This window comes from Sarcophilus harrisii, chromosome 4, assembly GCF_902635505.1.
Source record: "Sarcophilus harrisii chromosome 4, mSarHar1.11, whole genome shotgun sequence".
Taxonomy (NCBI): Eukaryota; Metazoa; Chordata; class Mammalia; order Dasyuromorphia; family Dasyuridae; genus Sarcophilus; species Sarcophilus harrisii.
Window position 1 is genome coordinate 453,334,653 of NC_045429.1, and position 16,396 is coordinate 453,351,048.

At 47.7% G+C, this 16,396-nt stretch overlaps 1 protein-coding gene across 3 annotated transcripts in view; it reads right to left on the reverse strand.

The window, feature by feature from the left end:
• MAP3K13 (mitogen-activated protein kinase kinase kinase 13) overlaps positions 1–16,396 on the reverse strand; it is a 137,154-nt gene that overhangs the window by 59,920 nt on the left and 60,838 nt on the right. For 2 of the 3 annotated variants that reach the window (XM_031968072.1, XM_031968073.1), the window contains one exon: positions 12,038–12,164. The gene's annotated coding sequence lies outside the window, so the exon portion shown is untranslated. Of the gene's footprint in view, positions 1–218; positions 656–12,037; positions 12,165–16,396 lie in introns of those variants that run through there. The other variant, XM_031968074.1, reaches the window with a different exon arrangement.

The window sequence follows — 16,396 nt, forward strand, 5'->3', positions numbered from 1 at the left end:
AGCGCCGGGGGATAACGTGCGGGATGGGCAAGGGGAAATGTCCACGGCGAGCGCGCAGACGGGCAAAGGCAAAGCAGCTGTCAGCAGGCTCGGGGAGCCGCGTCCCTGCGCCCAGCCTCCGGAGCCGGCGGGCGCGCACGCCCCGGCCGGCCGGCCACCCGGCCCCGCGGAATAAGGGCAGAGGCGAGCGCGACGGAGAAAGCCCACGGAATACTCACGGCCGGGAGGGATTCCTACACGCGCCGCTCCGTTTTCGGGCTGCGGGGAGGATGGAAGGCCGGCGGCCGGGCACGGTGCAAGGCCGAAGCCGGGGACCCGCACCCCCGCGGTCCGCCAGCCAGCCCACTGCCAAGGAGCCCCCGCCGGGGCTGACGTCACGGATTCATGAATGGATGTAAATCGGGCCGCTTTAGGATTCCGCGCAGCCCTGGCTGTGCCGTGTGCCACGCGAGAGAGAGGAGGGAGGGAGGGTCCGCCACGAGCCGCGGCCAATCAGCGGCCCTCCGCCGTGGCCTGCCTGCCGGGACGGGGAATCTGGGTACAGAATAAACAAAGCCCGCCAATCAGGCTTGTGCCACAGGGCTTCTGACACAGGGCGATGACAGAATCTGGCAGCGCGCACGGGGGTGGGAGTGCGCGCGCGCGCCTGCGTGCGCCCGAGTGTGTGTGTGTGTGTGTGTGTGTGTGTGTGTGCGCGCGCGCGCCTGGGCGAGTGTGCTGGGGGGCGGGGAGGGGGCGAGAGATCTAAGTGGCAGATCGATGCTAGCCACCCGCTGGGCCGTGGCTCCGGGACTCGCCCTCTAGCGCCTGCTCGATTCAGCGCCAAGGGGCTCCGAGGTCACGTAGTACCCCCCCCCCATTTACAGAGGAGCGGAGCCCCAAGAAGGTGAAGGGCCCTGCCCTCGTCCACGCGGGGAGTCGGCCCCAAAGGGGGCTTGGGAGCCAGACCCTTCCGCTCCTGGCAGCATTTACTCCCATTATGCCAGCGCGATCCCCGGTTTTACAGATGGGGAAACTGAGGCACAGAGAAACAAGAGCATCCAGACCTGGAGCTGGAAAGAGCCACTTAGTCCAATCCCCTCCTCTTAACGAATGAGGAAACTGAGGCCCGGGGAGGTTCAGGGACCGGCACAGTCACACTCCTGACAAAGGCAACATCCCAATCCTTGGCTCTCCCCCCGCAGTAACATCCGGCCCCCCCCCATTAGAATACCTTCCACCAGTTTCAGTAGCCCCCAGTCTGACAAAGTCGACCCAAGGTGGTCCAGCTGATTTCCTTCCGAGAGAAGAAGATCCCAGAATTAGGGACGGAAAGGACCTTAGCCCCAAGTGAATTCAAATCAAAGAGACATTCGAAAAGCCATGCCCATTTTAAAGTCTCTTTCTTCCTCGGGTAAAGGGCCTCAATTACTGCACCTTGGGGAATCCAGAAGAAAAAGCAAAACCAGACTCTTGCCTCGAGAAACTAGCATTCTAAGAGATGAGCAGTACGCGCATAAAGGAACACACAGAGTAATAATACTGAGCATGTGCTTGGAGCTTCAGGCTTGGTGGAGTGCATTACTAATATTTCATCAAGACTGAGACCAGTTCCGATGATCTTGTGATGAAGAGAACCATCCACACCCAGGGAGAGACTGAGGGAACTGAGCGGGGAGCACAACCGAGCATTCTCACTCTTTTTGTGGCTCATTTGCATTTTGTTTTCTCGCTCATTTTCTTTCCTTCTTGATCTGATCTTTCTTGTGCAGCAAGAACATTGTATAAATGTGAGATATGTTAGACATGTTAAATCCAATATACGTACATATATTGGATTTAACATGTCTAACATATATTGGATTGTTCTTCCTGTGCAACAAGAGAATTGTTCGGTTCTGCACACATAGATTGTATCTAGGATGTACTGGAACATGTTTAACATGTATAGGACTGCCTGCCATCTGGGGAAGGGGTTGCAGGGAGGGAGGGGAAAAGTCGGAACAGAAGTGAGTGCAAGGGATCATGTTGTAAAAAATTACCCAGGCATGGGTTCTGTCAATAAAAAGTTATAATTATTAAAAAATAAACAAATATTGGATTACTTGTCATCTGAGGTGGGGTTAGGGGGAAAGAGGGGAAAATTTGGTACACAAGGCTATGCAAAAGTCAATGTTGAAAAATTATCTGTGCATATGGTTTGAAAGAAAAAGCTTTAATAAATAAACAAACAAATGGATAGAGAGATAACTAAATAAATAAATAAGGAAAAGAAATCCATCAATTTCTCCCCATCCAGGTGACATTCTTATCCCTATTTTAGGTGTAGGACTTTCTCTCAGTCACAAACTTAGTAAATATCCAAGACTGGTTGTTTATCCATTTGCCATCTGTTTATAAAAAGTAACTAGGGAGCAGCAGAGGGAGAGGATGGGAGGGAAGGGCAGGAGAGAGCCCAAGTGCTGCCAGAGCCAAGTCTAGAAGGTAATCTAGCATTGTAGGGGAACATGGGGCTGGCTAGTTCAGAGGAGGGAAATACAAGCTTGGTGGAAGCAGAGCGGTAAGAGCAGGTGAACCCAGGTCAGTAAGAGGAGGTGAACCCAGGTCAGTAAGAGCAGGTGACCCCAAGTCAGGCGGGCGGCATTTCCTGTCCTGTCTGTTAAAATGTCTCAGGACAAATCAGCCTGGGAGAAGGCTGCATCTGCCATGAACTGTCAGAGTTCGCTTCCTCAGGGGATTTCATTTGTTCTGAACAAAAAGAGGGAGTGTCCGGCCTAATTAAAAACACTCCCCCTTTCCTCCCCCAAATCCCATTGTTCAAAGAGGACCACAGGCAATTAGGGAACCCCTCCCATCCCAAAATAAACCCTAATCAGTCAAGCCCCTGCCCCTACTCTTCCTCAGCCCATCTCCAGGCCCGGCCACGTTCTCAGACACAAGTCTGGGTCGGGGCCCTGTTTCCTAGTGACCATTACCTCCAACAAGCTCTTCCTGACTCTGCTTCTGGCACATAAGTGCTGGCCAACAAGCTCCCACTAGAAATGCTTACACTCAGGGATCTTAAGGATCACAGCTCTAGGAATCTTAGCAGCCGAGTCCAATCTCCTAATTTAACAGAAGAGGAAACTGAGGCTCCAGGTCACACAAGTATTAGAAAGGACCAGGTTTCTTTTCCCTGGAGCATCGCCAGGGGGTGTGAACCCATGTGGGGAAATGTCTCCTTCCTTCTGAGGCTCCCAGGAGCCCTCAGGAGCATACAATTCATTGGGTAAGTGCCTTCCTCAGGCCAGAACTACCCAGCATGCTAAGGAAGTGGGGAGGATCGGACAGAATGATCAGATTACCAGGGTCAGACCCTACCTGGAAGGAGCAGGGTTGACATGGCCACGGCCACTTCCTGGTGGGGGTGTGGTCATTAAGAAACAGTTGTGATCAGCTGGGCCCTAGACCAGAATCTTCCTCCCTAAGGGCTTTTCATGGTGACAAGGAGCCTCTGACCGCTGCTGATTGGTAGAGGCTGCACCTCATTATTCTGGTGCTCTGGAATCTTCCCCTGTACTGGGGGGGTAGGGGAGCTGCCACATGGCACCCCTCCCTGGTTCCTGAGTCCCAAGTCCTGGGAAAGGCAAGCTAGACTCGAACAGTTTCAGGAGCCTCCGGGCCTGCTTCTGTGGCCCCTCTTGGTTCCTTTTCTCAGAAGCACTGTGGCCTTCTCACCATGCTCCTTCCCCTGCCCCATCCTCACACATCAGCTTAGGCTCTGGTGTTCCTGGACACCCCTTAGGACTACGTCCAGTGCCCTGTAGCTCACCCCACAATGGACACAGTGTGCCATGGGAACTGTCCCACTCCAGCGCCGTGGAGGCTGCAGCTGGCTGCTAACCCTTTCCCTCCTCTCACTCAGTGCTAGAAGGAGACGGCTGTCAGCTAGATGGACAAAAATCTCTGGTAGGAAGACAGACATTCCTACCAAGACTGTGAAAGCTGAAAGAGTCCTCTTGGGCGGAGTCTGTCATCTAGAGAAGCTATGAAGGATGAGCATTAGGAAGATAGCAGACATGGCAGAGAGGGCAAAGGTCGGCCTTGAAGTTAGGAAGACCATTCCTGCCCAGTCTGCCCTGACAGACACATCCCGGCTCATGTCTGAGTGAGTCTTATGTTCTAGAGCCATAAGGACCCATTTCCCAGGATTGTTGGGAAACGAGAGTTCATGACACTCAGCTGAGATGTATGTACAGCAAATGCGATAGAAACAGTGGCCAGAACAAGAAGGATCTTGTCAGTGTATTTTCAAAAACTTGTCACTGTTTCCTGTGCAGTCCTGTACAAATCCCTTCATCTCTCTAACCCTAACCCTAACCCACTGAATCAATGACAGATCAGGTTTTAAACGTGTGTAAACAAGATGGTGTCCACTTTGTGAACGCCTTTATTCTAACCTGCATTTGGCAATCTGATAATCAGGTGCCCGTTCAATCTACCTGTGGAAGACCTCTACAGTGGAGGATTCTAATTCTCGAAGAGAAGAGAATCTCTGGGGGGGAAGAGGAAAAAGATGGTTTTGTGGGGGGTTTGGCTTACTCCCCCCTCCCCCCACTGCTTTGACTTTGTCATTGGAGAAGTTGGTCCATGTAGGAGACCAAGGATCCATCTGGATCAGAGGGAAACTCACTGAGGTCAGACACTGAACAGCACAGATGCATTTAGATTGCCACCTGAAATGGGAAGAGTTTCAGGGAAGTGTCAGTCTGGGACCCTCAGACCTCAGCAAGAGACCTGGGTACACATAAAGGCAACTCCCCGAGGGCTCCTCAGAGGGAGAGAGAGCTTTTGTGGCCAAGAATAGTGAGTAACCTTTCAGCCATGTGTGCCCTCTACACGGGTGATTCAGAGGTATCTGCATATTTCCCACCATGCAAGAGCGTCCCAGACTTTGGCAAGTAGAAGGGGGGGAGGGGGTTGTAACTATGACTGTTGCTTTGCCATAAATGCACTTCAAAAAAGCTAATTAAGGCTGGCTGATTGACTAGTTATCAAAGGGAAGAATACTTGGACTTTTAAGTGACCCAACTAGAAACCCTGAGGGGACAAGTGCTCAGCTGCCCTCTGGAGACTTGTTCTACTGATGGAAGAAGTAGCAAGGGGTCTCATAGCTGGTGGGAAGTGTAAAAGGAGGGAGATGGATAAGATCCATCTGAGATCTTTGCTTGCTTTGAGATTAGCTGAGTCTTTAAGGATTCTCTGTTTTATGGGCTGAGGCAAAGATGAGGGATGACAGAGTGGACAGCCCCACGTTTCCCTAGGAAGGGCCCCTGCTGGATTCTGGGTGTGGAACGCATGGGAGGCCATGGACAAAAGACAGAGAGATGAGCAGCAGATACACGTGAGCTACGATCTACAGCATGGAAGAGAACAGTCAGATCAAGGAGAACACAGTCCATTAGCCCCTTTAAGTAAGAAAGGAACAATGATCAAGGAAACCAAGAAAGTATTCCATAGACTGGAAAGATTCCCTTTGTCTTTAAGGGGGAAAACAAGCCAGCCAGCTGAGCTAGTTTCACTGAAAAGTAATAAACAAACAAATTAATTAATTAATTAAAAATAAAACAAAATAAGCCCAAAGTCAAAACCTCCATATGTTAAGGAAGTGCTTAAGAAAATCCTGAACTTTGAACCAAGAATGAAAAACAAATATTATCAACTAATATTCTTGGTATTTTTTTACACGCCTCCCTATTACCTCTAGGGTTAACTTTATCTCTTGTCAACTTGACCTTATGATTTATTCCACATTATTCCTTTTCACGGTCCCTCCCCCAAGCAACCCCAGAGCCCACAGCGCTATCAGTTCCGGTTGCCAAGCAGGGTCCTCAGAACCTCAGCCCCCCCTTCCCCTCTTGCCAATGATGGTGAGCTCTTGCCCTGCATGGCAGAAGCACCCTAAGGGTCCCCATCAGCCCAACACTGAAGTCTTGGGCCATTTGCATAGCTCTGCATCAGAATTTGCCTACAGTAAAGGTGTTGTTTTCCCTAATTAGAGAAGAGCTTCTTGAAAACAACTGTGGAGCTTTTCTGTTTATACTCCCAGATTTTAATAGTAAGCACTTATCAAACTTTTTTTCATCCTTTCCTTCTCTCCCCTCGGGTCCATCCAAAGCAGCCTTCTAACTCTTCAGCACATAGGAAAACCACCTCCCACTCATTCCTCTTCAGACCTTATCTCCCAGGCCCCAAGAGGGGCCCCCTCCAGCCCCGGAATTCACAGGACCTTCTTCCTAGGATTGGATGCTCCTCTCACACCCTGCATTTCAGGAGATCACAAGTAGTCTTGTCCAAGTTTCTCACTTTCCTAGACAGTCTCACCTACCACCGGACAACCCTCTTTTATGTATCACCTTCCCCTATTAGAATGTAAGCTTCTTGAGGACAGGGACTGCCTTTCTTTCTGCTTCTATTTGTATTCTCAGCACACAGTAAGTGCTTAATAAATGTCTGCAATCTCTCACAACTGGCCTTTTGTACCAAGGCCAGAATGCCCTCCCTCCTTGTCTTGGAATTTTTTTAGAAGCCCTCCCTCCTTCCAATGTCCCTCTGTCCTAATATATTTTGCAGATAGCTCTACATGTACATGTCTCGCCCAGCAATTCCAAGCTAAGCTCTCTGAGGACAGGAACTGTTTGTCTCAGTGGTTCTTGGAAGGCCAAGGCCGGGCTTGTCATATAACAGGCCCTCAATAAATGCTTGTTGACTGAATGATCCTTGTGATTCAAAAAAAAAAAAAAAAAAAAAAAAAAACTCCCAATAACCCCTCCCTGAATATTTCTCCAAGATTTTGAAACCCTGGGGACTGTGAAGAAAACTTCTAGTTGTTAACAAAGTTGACTTAGCCAATGTTTTTATTAAAGAGAATAAGCCGACTTGTCAGTTAGGGAACAGAGACTGCTTAGTTACAATCGAAAATCCTTAAGCGCTTAGGGCTGTGTCTTCCTTTTCAGGAAGATGGCTAATGCACTAATCCATTCAAAAGTAAATGGGTCTCAAAATTAATAAAATACCCAACTTTCCCCAAATGTCCCTTTTCCTAACATTTATTTTTGGATGGAAGCCATGACCGAGTCTTCTGGGGTATTGAAAAGACTACCTGGAATTGCACACACTCTCTCACACTCACACACACACACACTCACACACACACACATTCACACTCACCCACTCTCTCACACTCACACACACACACACACACACACTCACTCACACACAGAGAGTTCCTCCAAAGAGATAATTGACATTTCATGCTTCTTATTTTTTCACATGGATCTTTTGTCTTTTTGTTTTTCTTTTAAGGGAATTTAGGGATATTCAAAATAAAGATCTTGAGAATGTCCTTCCTACTCTTTGCGATGGTGCGTCCCTTCTCCCAATTTCCCTTTGCCACTGGACATCAACTGTTGTTCCCAGTTTCCCTTATGGCTCATGCTGTTAACACAGATGAGCCACCCCAGGTCATGTCCACAAACTCAAGGGGAAAAAATAGGCAAACCCCTAAGGAAGATCAAGGCTACTTCTCTTAAGGATGGTGGAGCCAGGGCCCTCCCAAATCTGACCCCTCTGTGGTAGACGCTGATCAGCCCACAGGTCCACAGGTTGAGAGTTGGGAGGGCCCTAAGACTGACTTTATGGGTCTCTTTCATTAGAAATATAAGCTCCTAGAAGGCAGAGAGAGTTTTCCTTTGTGTTTGTATTTGTATTACCTGAATTAGCTCCAAAACAAAATTTAGTTTCCCTAAAACTTTCCATTTCCTTTCCATTTTGATCTAAATGAGTGGGTGCCCCCTGCTGCCAGCTGGGTATTCTCTAATATTAGAATAGCCCATGATCCGAGGAAGAACACGAATGTCCGCAGATTCTGGGTCTCCATCGCTGGGACCAGGAGGCTCAGCAGTGGCTCTTCCCGAGGCCTCGCTGCTGGCCTCCTTCCAGCATGCGGCCTTTGGCCTGGGGGCTCAGGGAAGGCTCACGTGGACTGGCCCAAAGGCAGGGCCGTGGACAGTGTGCAAAGAGTCTCTCCAAAGCAGAAAAGTTCCATCCCAGACCTCCCAAAGCACTTAGATGGAGCTAAAGACCCGAGACTTCAAAAAACTAGCCAAGCCTTAAAATGTTTTTGTTTTAACTCGACGAAAGCCATCGCTTGGTTAATTCTGAGAAGGTCTGAATCAAACTGCTCTGTGCTAGCAGATCTAGCGCAGATCCCTCAGGATGGCAGGCCCATCTGCAAGAAGACGAATTCAACTTAGGTTTGGCCAAATACTCCAAAAGAAAGACCGTGCTGTGTGGAAGGAGCAAGGCCCTGCTTTCAGAAGAATTGGGTTCAAATCCTGACTCGTCCTTACACAGCCAAATCCTCATCTGTAGAAGGGAGATAATAGAACTGGTATTTCCTGCCTCATAGGTCATTTTAAAGCCAGGACCTAGAATTTCAGTGGAACTCCCAGGTGAGGAAACTCCCTCCTTGCAGATGCTCGGCTCCTCCAATCTCAGAGAATTGCGGGGGAAACCCTGAGAGTGTGAGTGACTTATCTCTGGTTGGGTGGTCACTGAACCTGAGGCACGAAAATTGTTACCTTCTGGGATCTCTGCTTCCAGCTTCTGCCCTAGCCAATCCATCTTCCTAAAGCACAGGTTCTTTTAAATCAAGCAAGCCCCAAGCATTTATGAAGTGCCTACTGTGTGCTAAGGACTGTGCTGGGTTCTTGGGATATGAAGGCAAAAAAGCTCTCGGTGATCTCACATTCTATCAATGAATCAACAGTCATTTATTAAGTGCCTACTGTGCGCCAGGCTCTCTCCTCTTTTCTGGGTGCTCCTTAGTCCGTCCAGGACAAAATGTAGGCTACCCAGACCGCCATTTACATTTTAATCAGTCATTGGGCCTTTATGAGGCACCTACTGTGTGTCAGGCACTGACTGTGCTAGACACCGAAGACATAAGTACAAAGGCAGGAACAGTCTGTGCTCTCAAGGATTCGGCATCACCTTCCCTCTCATGCTCTCCCTTGCAGCCAGACTGTTCCCTAATCCCGCACTACCATTTCTTACCCCCAGGCCCTAGGACAGACTTTGCCCTCCCCTTGCCCTCCCATACCCAGAAGACACCCTTTTCTCCCCTCTGTCTGTTCCAAGTTCAGCATAGGGGCCACCTCCTCCAGGAAGCCCTTTGGGATCAGGCTGGTTAATGGCGCTCAGTCCTCCTTCAAATGATCTCACTTTCAGCGTATTTGGCCCATTCCCCAGGAGACTGTAAGCTCCTTGAGGGCAGGAACACTTTTCCCTCTTTTTGGCTCCAGCCCCGGGACAGAGCCTTGTAGAGAAGCCTTAACAAAAGCTTCTCTAATAACCTAGAGAATTGGGTTAAAATTCTAATAATAACCATCGCTGAGGAACTTGCTGTTCCTGGGAGAAGCACAGGAGGAGAACATCAGAGAGCCCCTGATCCTGTCGCATTAAGTGTGACGGGCGCTTCATCTTGGCTTTTTGCCATTCAAGACAATTGGGCACCTGCCACATGGCTTCAGTCCAAATAGCCAACGCTGACTGAGCCCCAGACGATTAGCAAAGGACTTTACAAATTCTCCTTCCTCCTTTGATCCTTATGAAAACCATGGGAGGTGGGTGCTGTTATTATCCCCATTTTACAGATGAGGAAACTGAGGCTGAGAGCAGTCAGTGTGCACAGTTCAGAACTCGGGGCTGCCTGTCCTGCTCTCTGTCTACTACTTCAATAGCTAACTAAGCGTCCCAGGAATCCATCGATAGCTTCCTGGAAGCCGATGGGCCGGACCATGGGATCCGCGAGCACAGAGAGGCTTCCCAGAAAGCAAAAGTCTTGTGCTGGGGACACAGCCACCATGGCAGATTCAGTGGATGGGGTCCCTGGGCTGAACCCCCAAAGGGGAAAAGAGATGGAACAGTTCCCTGTTCGGAAGCTCGCCAGCAAAGCAGGCTCCTTCCTCCCTGGGCCATGATGGTGTTGGGATGGTATTAGACCAAGGCGCCGGAGAAAATAATCTGGTGCCCAGTGGAGGAGTCCCGGCTCCTCTGTCCTGCTCCCCGCTGGATAAGTCCTGTTATTACATGGAAGATCATTTCCTTATATGACCATTAAAACAGACCCTAATAAGAATTCCAAGAAATGGGAAAAGACTAAGATGAAGAGACGCAAGGCAGAGAAAAAAAAGACAAGTCCAAGAGCAAGAGCCTAGAGCACAACAATCACATGGTTAAAAGCAAATTCAGATTCTCTGCACCGTGGTGAATGCCTCCAGCGTCATTTCTGAAGGGACCATTTTGTGCCTGGCACTGTGCTAAGCGATGAGGATACAGAGAAGCAAAAGTCGGCCCCGGCTTCCAGCGGGGGAGACGATGAGCAAATGCGCTGTGGACAAGATAAAGGGGGGCTACTCCACAGAGGGGAGCTCTAGGAATAAGGGCAACTGGGAAAGGCCTCCTGTAGAAGGCCAAGTTTTAGCTGGGACTTGAAGGAAACCAGGAGGCAGAGGGTTTTCTAGGGAGGGAGGACAGCCTGAGCAAATGTCCAGTCAGGAGAAGGAGCATCTTGGAGGAAGAGCCAGGAGAAGGGAGGAAGGTGCCAGAAGCCTGGAAATACAAGCAGGGGCAGGGTCCAAAGGGCTTGGATGGCAAACAGAGCATTTATTGCAAAATGCTTTACAAATATCCCATTTACTCCTCAGAACACTCCTGAAAGGTGGGTGCCATTATTATCTCCATGGTCCAGATGAAGAAACTGGGGCAGTTCTGGAAGTGACCGGGTGCTGCTGGAGTTTATTAAATGGAGGGGGTGACATGGTCAGACCTTTTTGGGGGGAAGTTGATTTGATAGTTTGTCCAGGGTGGAATAGCCTGGGAAGGCCTGAGTTAGCAGATTAATGAAGATCAATCAAGGTGATTGCAATGATCTAGATGGGAAGATGAGGGCCCATCCCAGGGTTGGGGCAGCGGCAGAAGGGAGGAAACAAGAAGCTTGGTTTCTGATTGTCATCTCCAAATTGATTGGTCTGGGAGAGAGAGGGACTAGGGTAGAAGCCTGGACATTCGGGACGGGTCGAGGTTAAGCTGTCCACTTTGGGATGTCTAATGGGCAATTACAGGTGAGAGGGTGGAGGTCAGGAGGGGAGCTAGGCTGCAGAAGCAGAGAGATGCTAACTGAAGCCGGGGGAGCTGATGAGGGCAGAGGAGAGGGCCCAAAGTGGGCCCCTGGGGAGACCCGCCTTGAGTGGGCCAATCTGGATGAGTCCCAGCAAAGGAGACAAGAGGGGACAGAGACGGAGGATGAACCCCGGCCAAAGGCCTTTGGGTTTGGCAAGAAGAGTTTATGGGAGACAACAGGGTCAGTGGGAAGGCTAGAAGCTGCCCGGTAGAAGAGGAAGGAGACAGGGGCTCCAGTGCGGGGACCTTCCTCAGTAGTCTGGCCACAAAGGCGGGAGAGCTGTGGGATGACAGACAATGGGATGGCTGGAACAAGGGAGGATTTTTGAGGCTGGGGAGGAAAAGGGGGGGCTGGTGTTCAGTAAACAGTAGAAGTGACTGCCATGTGTGTGAACGAGGACAGTTTCCTGGCCCTTTGCCCACTGGCTGGCAGCAGTGAAGACGCCAGCTTTTCTTAGAGTCTTGTTTCTATGTGGATAGATGCTGGGCCTGGAGTCAGGAAGACCTGACCGAGCTTAAATATGGCTCCAATCGCTTACTGGTTGTATGAGCCCAAGCAAGTCATATGACCCTCTGTCTGCCTCAGTTTCCTCATCTGGACAATGGCATAATAACAGCACCTTCCTTTCAGGATTATTCTGAGGATTAAATGGGATGTTTGTAAAGCATTTTGCAAACCTTAAACCTATGTAAGTGCTTATTACTATTACTATAATCATTATCACCTTTGTAAATATGAGTACTAGTATTTGTCAGTGAAAGTACAAATAAAATTTACGTTTAAAATAAAAACATTTCTAAAAATAAAGAGTGTAATAGAAATACTAAGAGGCACCTGATCTCATTGTTTCCAGCAACAGGGAGAGCCCACATCCTTCATCTTCCACGTGCTTCCCCATGAGGTCGGGAGAAGGGAGCCATATTTTTGCAGTCACACACGAAGCTCTTCGGGAGTCTTCTCTCTGAAATAACCAACAAGAAAAAGACTTGAACAAAGTAGCCACTGCCAAATGGCCAAGGACCCCCTACAAAAGGTCAAAACAAAACCCTGTTTTCTTACACTGGAACGCAAGGAAACTTCCTCCCATGACTCCAAGCACCATGGGATGCATGCTAAGAGTCATATCCCCATATTCATGGTACTAGATGCCTGAGAGGGTAGAAAACATAATATGAAAGGATAGAAAACATATGGTCTATACTAATTGTTATGAACTAGTGAGAGAACTTATTATATTCCAGGCTCTCTGATGACAAGTGGAGAAGAGACAAGTTTGCTGCTTTGGAGAAGTCTGCGCTTGTTAAGGGCTGTTTAGGGTCCCCTGAAATTTCTTTTCGAGTTGCCCTGTTTTTCAGAAACAGGACCCAGAGCAGATAGGAGGCCAGGGATGAGTCGGACACAAAGCCCTGCCCCTCTTTCTTGGATGACACAGCATCCCGAACTGGACTTCCTGTGTGTCCTTGGCAATCAAGGCAGGGGCTAGACAGTCAGCACTAGGCTTATGCAGCTGGGACCCCTGAAGAAAAGACCACCATCTTATCTTTGTGGTCTACAGTTACCCAGGGGAAAGAAATATAGATTTTGCCCTCTCCTTGCTCCTCCCTATTGGGAGGCGTTAAAAACTTTTTTTTCATTTTTTGCTGAGGCAATTGGGGTTAAGTGACTTGCCCAGGGTCACACAGCCAAGAAGTGTTAAGTGTCTGAGGTCAGATTTGATCTCAGGTCCTCTGACTTCAGGGCTGGTGCTCTATCCACTGCACCACCTAGCTGCCTCCTGGGAGTCTTCTTGTCCTTTCCCCCTTTACTTTACCCTTCCCTCCCATGCTGCAGCATTTTAGCTGAGATTCCTGGCATCTCCTTCCTTAGTCAAGCTATTATAAAAATTTTAATTTCTGTATGGATGGTGAACTCGTTGGGCTCCACATGCCTGTTCATTTCTCTTGCAATAAATTTTAAGTTTTCCATGATTGCACACGTATAACCTACATCAGATTGTTTGCTGTTTTGGGGAAGGGATATGGGGAGGGAGGAAGAACAATCTGGAACTCAAGATCTTATAAAAAAATATTCATATGTAATTGAAAAAATGAAATGACTATTTACTAAAAAAAATTTACTAAAAAAAAATTAAGCCTAGTTTTTTATTAATAGCTTTTTATTTTCAAAATACATGCAAAAATAGTTTAACATTCACACTTGCAAACCCTTGTGTTCCAAAAATTTCTACCTCCCTTCTCCTGAGCTCCCTCCCCTAGACAGCAAGCAATCCGATATCTGTTAAACATGTACGGTTCTATATTCCCATAACTATCAAGCTTCCTAAGAAAAAAATCAGATCAAAAAGGAAAAAAAGAAAAAAAAAAGTCACCACCAACAAAAAAAAAGTGAAAATATTATGTGGTGATTTACTTTCAGTCCCCATGCTCATCTCTCTGGATGCAGACGGCTCTCTCCATTACAAATCTATTGGAACTGGCCTGAATCATTTCATTGTTGAAGAGAGCCACGTCCATCAGAATTGATCAGCATATAATCTTGCTGTTGCTGTGCACAATGATCTCCTGGTTCTGCTCACTCCCTTCAGTATCAGTTCCTGTAAGTCTCTCCAGGCCTCTCTAAAATCCTCCTGCTGGTCATTTCTTACAGAACAATAATATTCCATAACACTCATAGACCAGAACTTATTCATTCAGCCGTTCCCCAAATGAGGGGCATCCACTCACTTTCCAGTTTTTTGCAACCACAAAAATTTTTGCACATGTGGCTCCTTTTCTATACAGACGCAGTAAGAAACACTGCTGGATCAAAGGCTATACAGTTTGGTCGCCCTTTGGGCATAGTTCCAAATCACTCTCCACAATGGTTGGATTAGTTCACAACTCCACCAACAATGTATCAGTGTCCGAATTTTCCCGCAACCCCTCCAACATTTATCATTATCTTTTCCCAGTCCTAGCTATCTGAGAGGTATAAGATGGTACCTTAGAGTTGTTTGAATTTAGTGATTCAGAGCATTTTTTTCATGAGTAGCAATGAAGAAGCCTAAGTTTTGTAAAATTGTGATCGTCTGTTGTTGACACATTTCATTTGGAGATGACAAATTATATATGGTATGAAGGCCAAGAAAGGATGGCGAGTCAAGACACAGGAGGGGAGACTGCGTGATGCTTTGTAGCTTACTGGCAGGATTCATTTGATTATGTTTCCATAATGGAAGGGAAGGGGCCAGGGGAGTAAGGCATGGTCAGTCTATCTGAGGTACCCAACAATCAGGTCCAGATGGCTATCAATGAGGAATCAGAGAAATTAGGTTTGTCAACTTTTAAAGGATGGAGGCTCAATCAGCAATGGCAATCACAATAACGCCCTCGGAGGACATTAGAGTTAACAAAGCATTTCTAATATCTGACCTCACTTTGTCTTGTCACAACCATATGGGTGGGTGGGTGAGCTTCCTTTTCAAAATGAGAAGTTGGAAGCTGTGACCTGTTTACTGTCACACAGCAAGAAACAGGGCAGGAATTCTAATATAAATCTTCTGATGTCCAAATTCAGGAGATCCTCTGGCACGTGGCCTCTCCAGCAGTTTGGGTTCTTTTAAAGAACCCCAACACTTGATCTATTGTTAGAGAACCTACTTGGCATGGAGGAAAGTGAGCTGGATCTTGGAATCAGGGGAGACTTGAAGCTCCCTTCACCCCCATGAATTGAGTGACTGGCTAACTGATCACTGAGCCTCAGTTTCCCATCTATAGAATGGGGATGATAATAATTGTACTATTATCTTCCAAGGTGGCTATGAGACTCAAATGAGATAACATAAATTACTTAGCATCTGATTAATGTCAATTATCATTTAAGTAAATAGATGGAAATCTGGCAGCTGATGGAGGTTCACACGTCTTAATCAATTCAGAATTGAAATTCTGTTTGTTCAGATTGTGTGGCAACAAGTAAGCAGAATTCCTTAAATGATACTCCTTCTACAAGCCCAAATCGCCCACTGATCTTCAGATTTTCAGGGACAGGGTCTTGGATGAATCTTGCCACACACAATTTGGACAAACTAGAGAAAGTGTGAAAGGTAATGGGGGCAAACTAGAACCAGAGGGTAAAGTTCCCCATTTCTCTGGTACCTTTTTCCCTCCATAGGCAGAAATAGCTCTAAAGCCATGCCCACATCACAGGAGGGTTGAAGATTATATATTCTGAAGCCGGGGGATAATTTCCTCTCAGAAGCTCTTCTTTCTGTGCATCCCTCCCCATTCCTAGTTATGGTTTGGGATCTAGAAATAAGACGCTGGGCTTTCACTCTCGCCCCATCTCAAACAGGATCTACACTTTTATTTGAAAAAATGACATTTCAGGGATCATTCTGCCTAAGACAGAAAGGGACAGAAAAGCTTGATGATGCTAAAAGAAATCCTCTTATTTGTGGCCTTTCTTGAAGGGTTCCTGGGCTTGATTGGAGGCAGGAATGACATGGGAAAGGTTCTGGAGTCGCCTTTCACACGAGGGCCTGGACTAGGACAACCTGCTTCAGGGTGTCTAGAGCAGCTTGAAGATTAGAGATGTTCAGGTGTTGGGTTTGTTATCGAGGGTTCTTGAGGGATGAGAAGGGGTCACGGATGAAGGAGATCCCCCTCCCCTGAGGAAGTGGCTGGGCCTGCCCAAGACCAGCAGAAATAATTGTGCTGGACTTGCCATTAGGTCTCAGTCACAGTATCAGATCACAGTGGTCTTGACAGCTCAAATTCACTGTTAATGCCCAACTTTGCTAAAGCCATTCTTCTTCCAACAAATACTCCTTCGGGATTGCCAACAAGGAGCACAAATTTCCCTGTAGCTGTTTTCCTTGCATTCCCCTTGATGGAAGTGCTCATGGATAAGGGGCCTAGAAAATGGGTCAAGCAACGAAGTAGCCCCATAAATAACAGGCGGCTATGCATGTTAGAGTGTCTTTTGGGAAGCCCTGGACTAGGTGAAGTTGTACTGACCATGGAATATTCTTTGATCAGCACTGCCTGAAAGTCTATTGTTACACTTTCCTTTGAGCTGATGTGTGCTTAAGGGCCAAGTACCTCTGGGAAGGCTAGGCAGCTGGTTATTTAGTCCTAGTATGAATTTTCTTTTGTTCATGATTTAGTAGTAAAATCTCTACCTGAAGCACAAATTGCTTTTTCTACCATCACC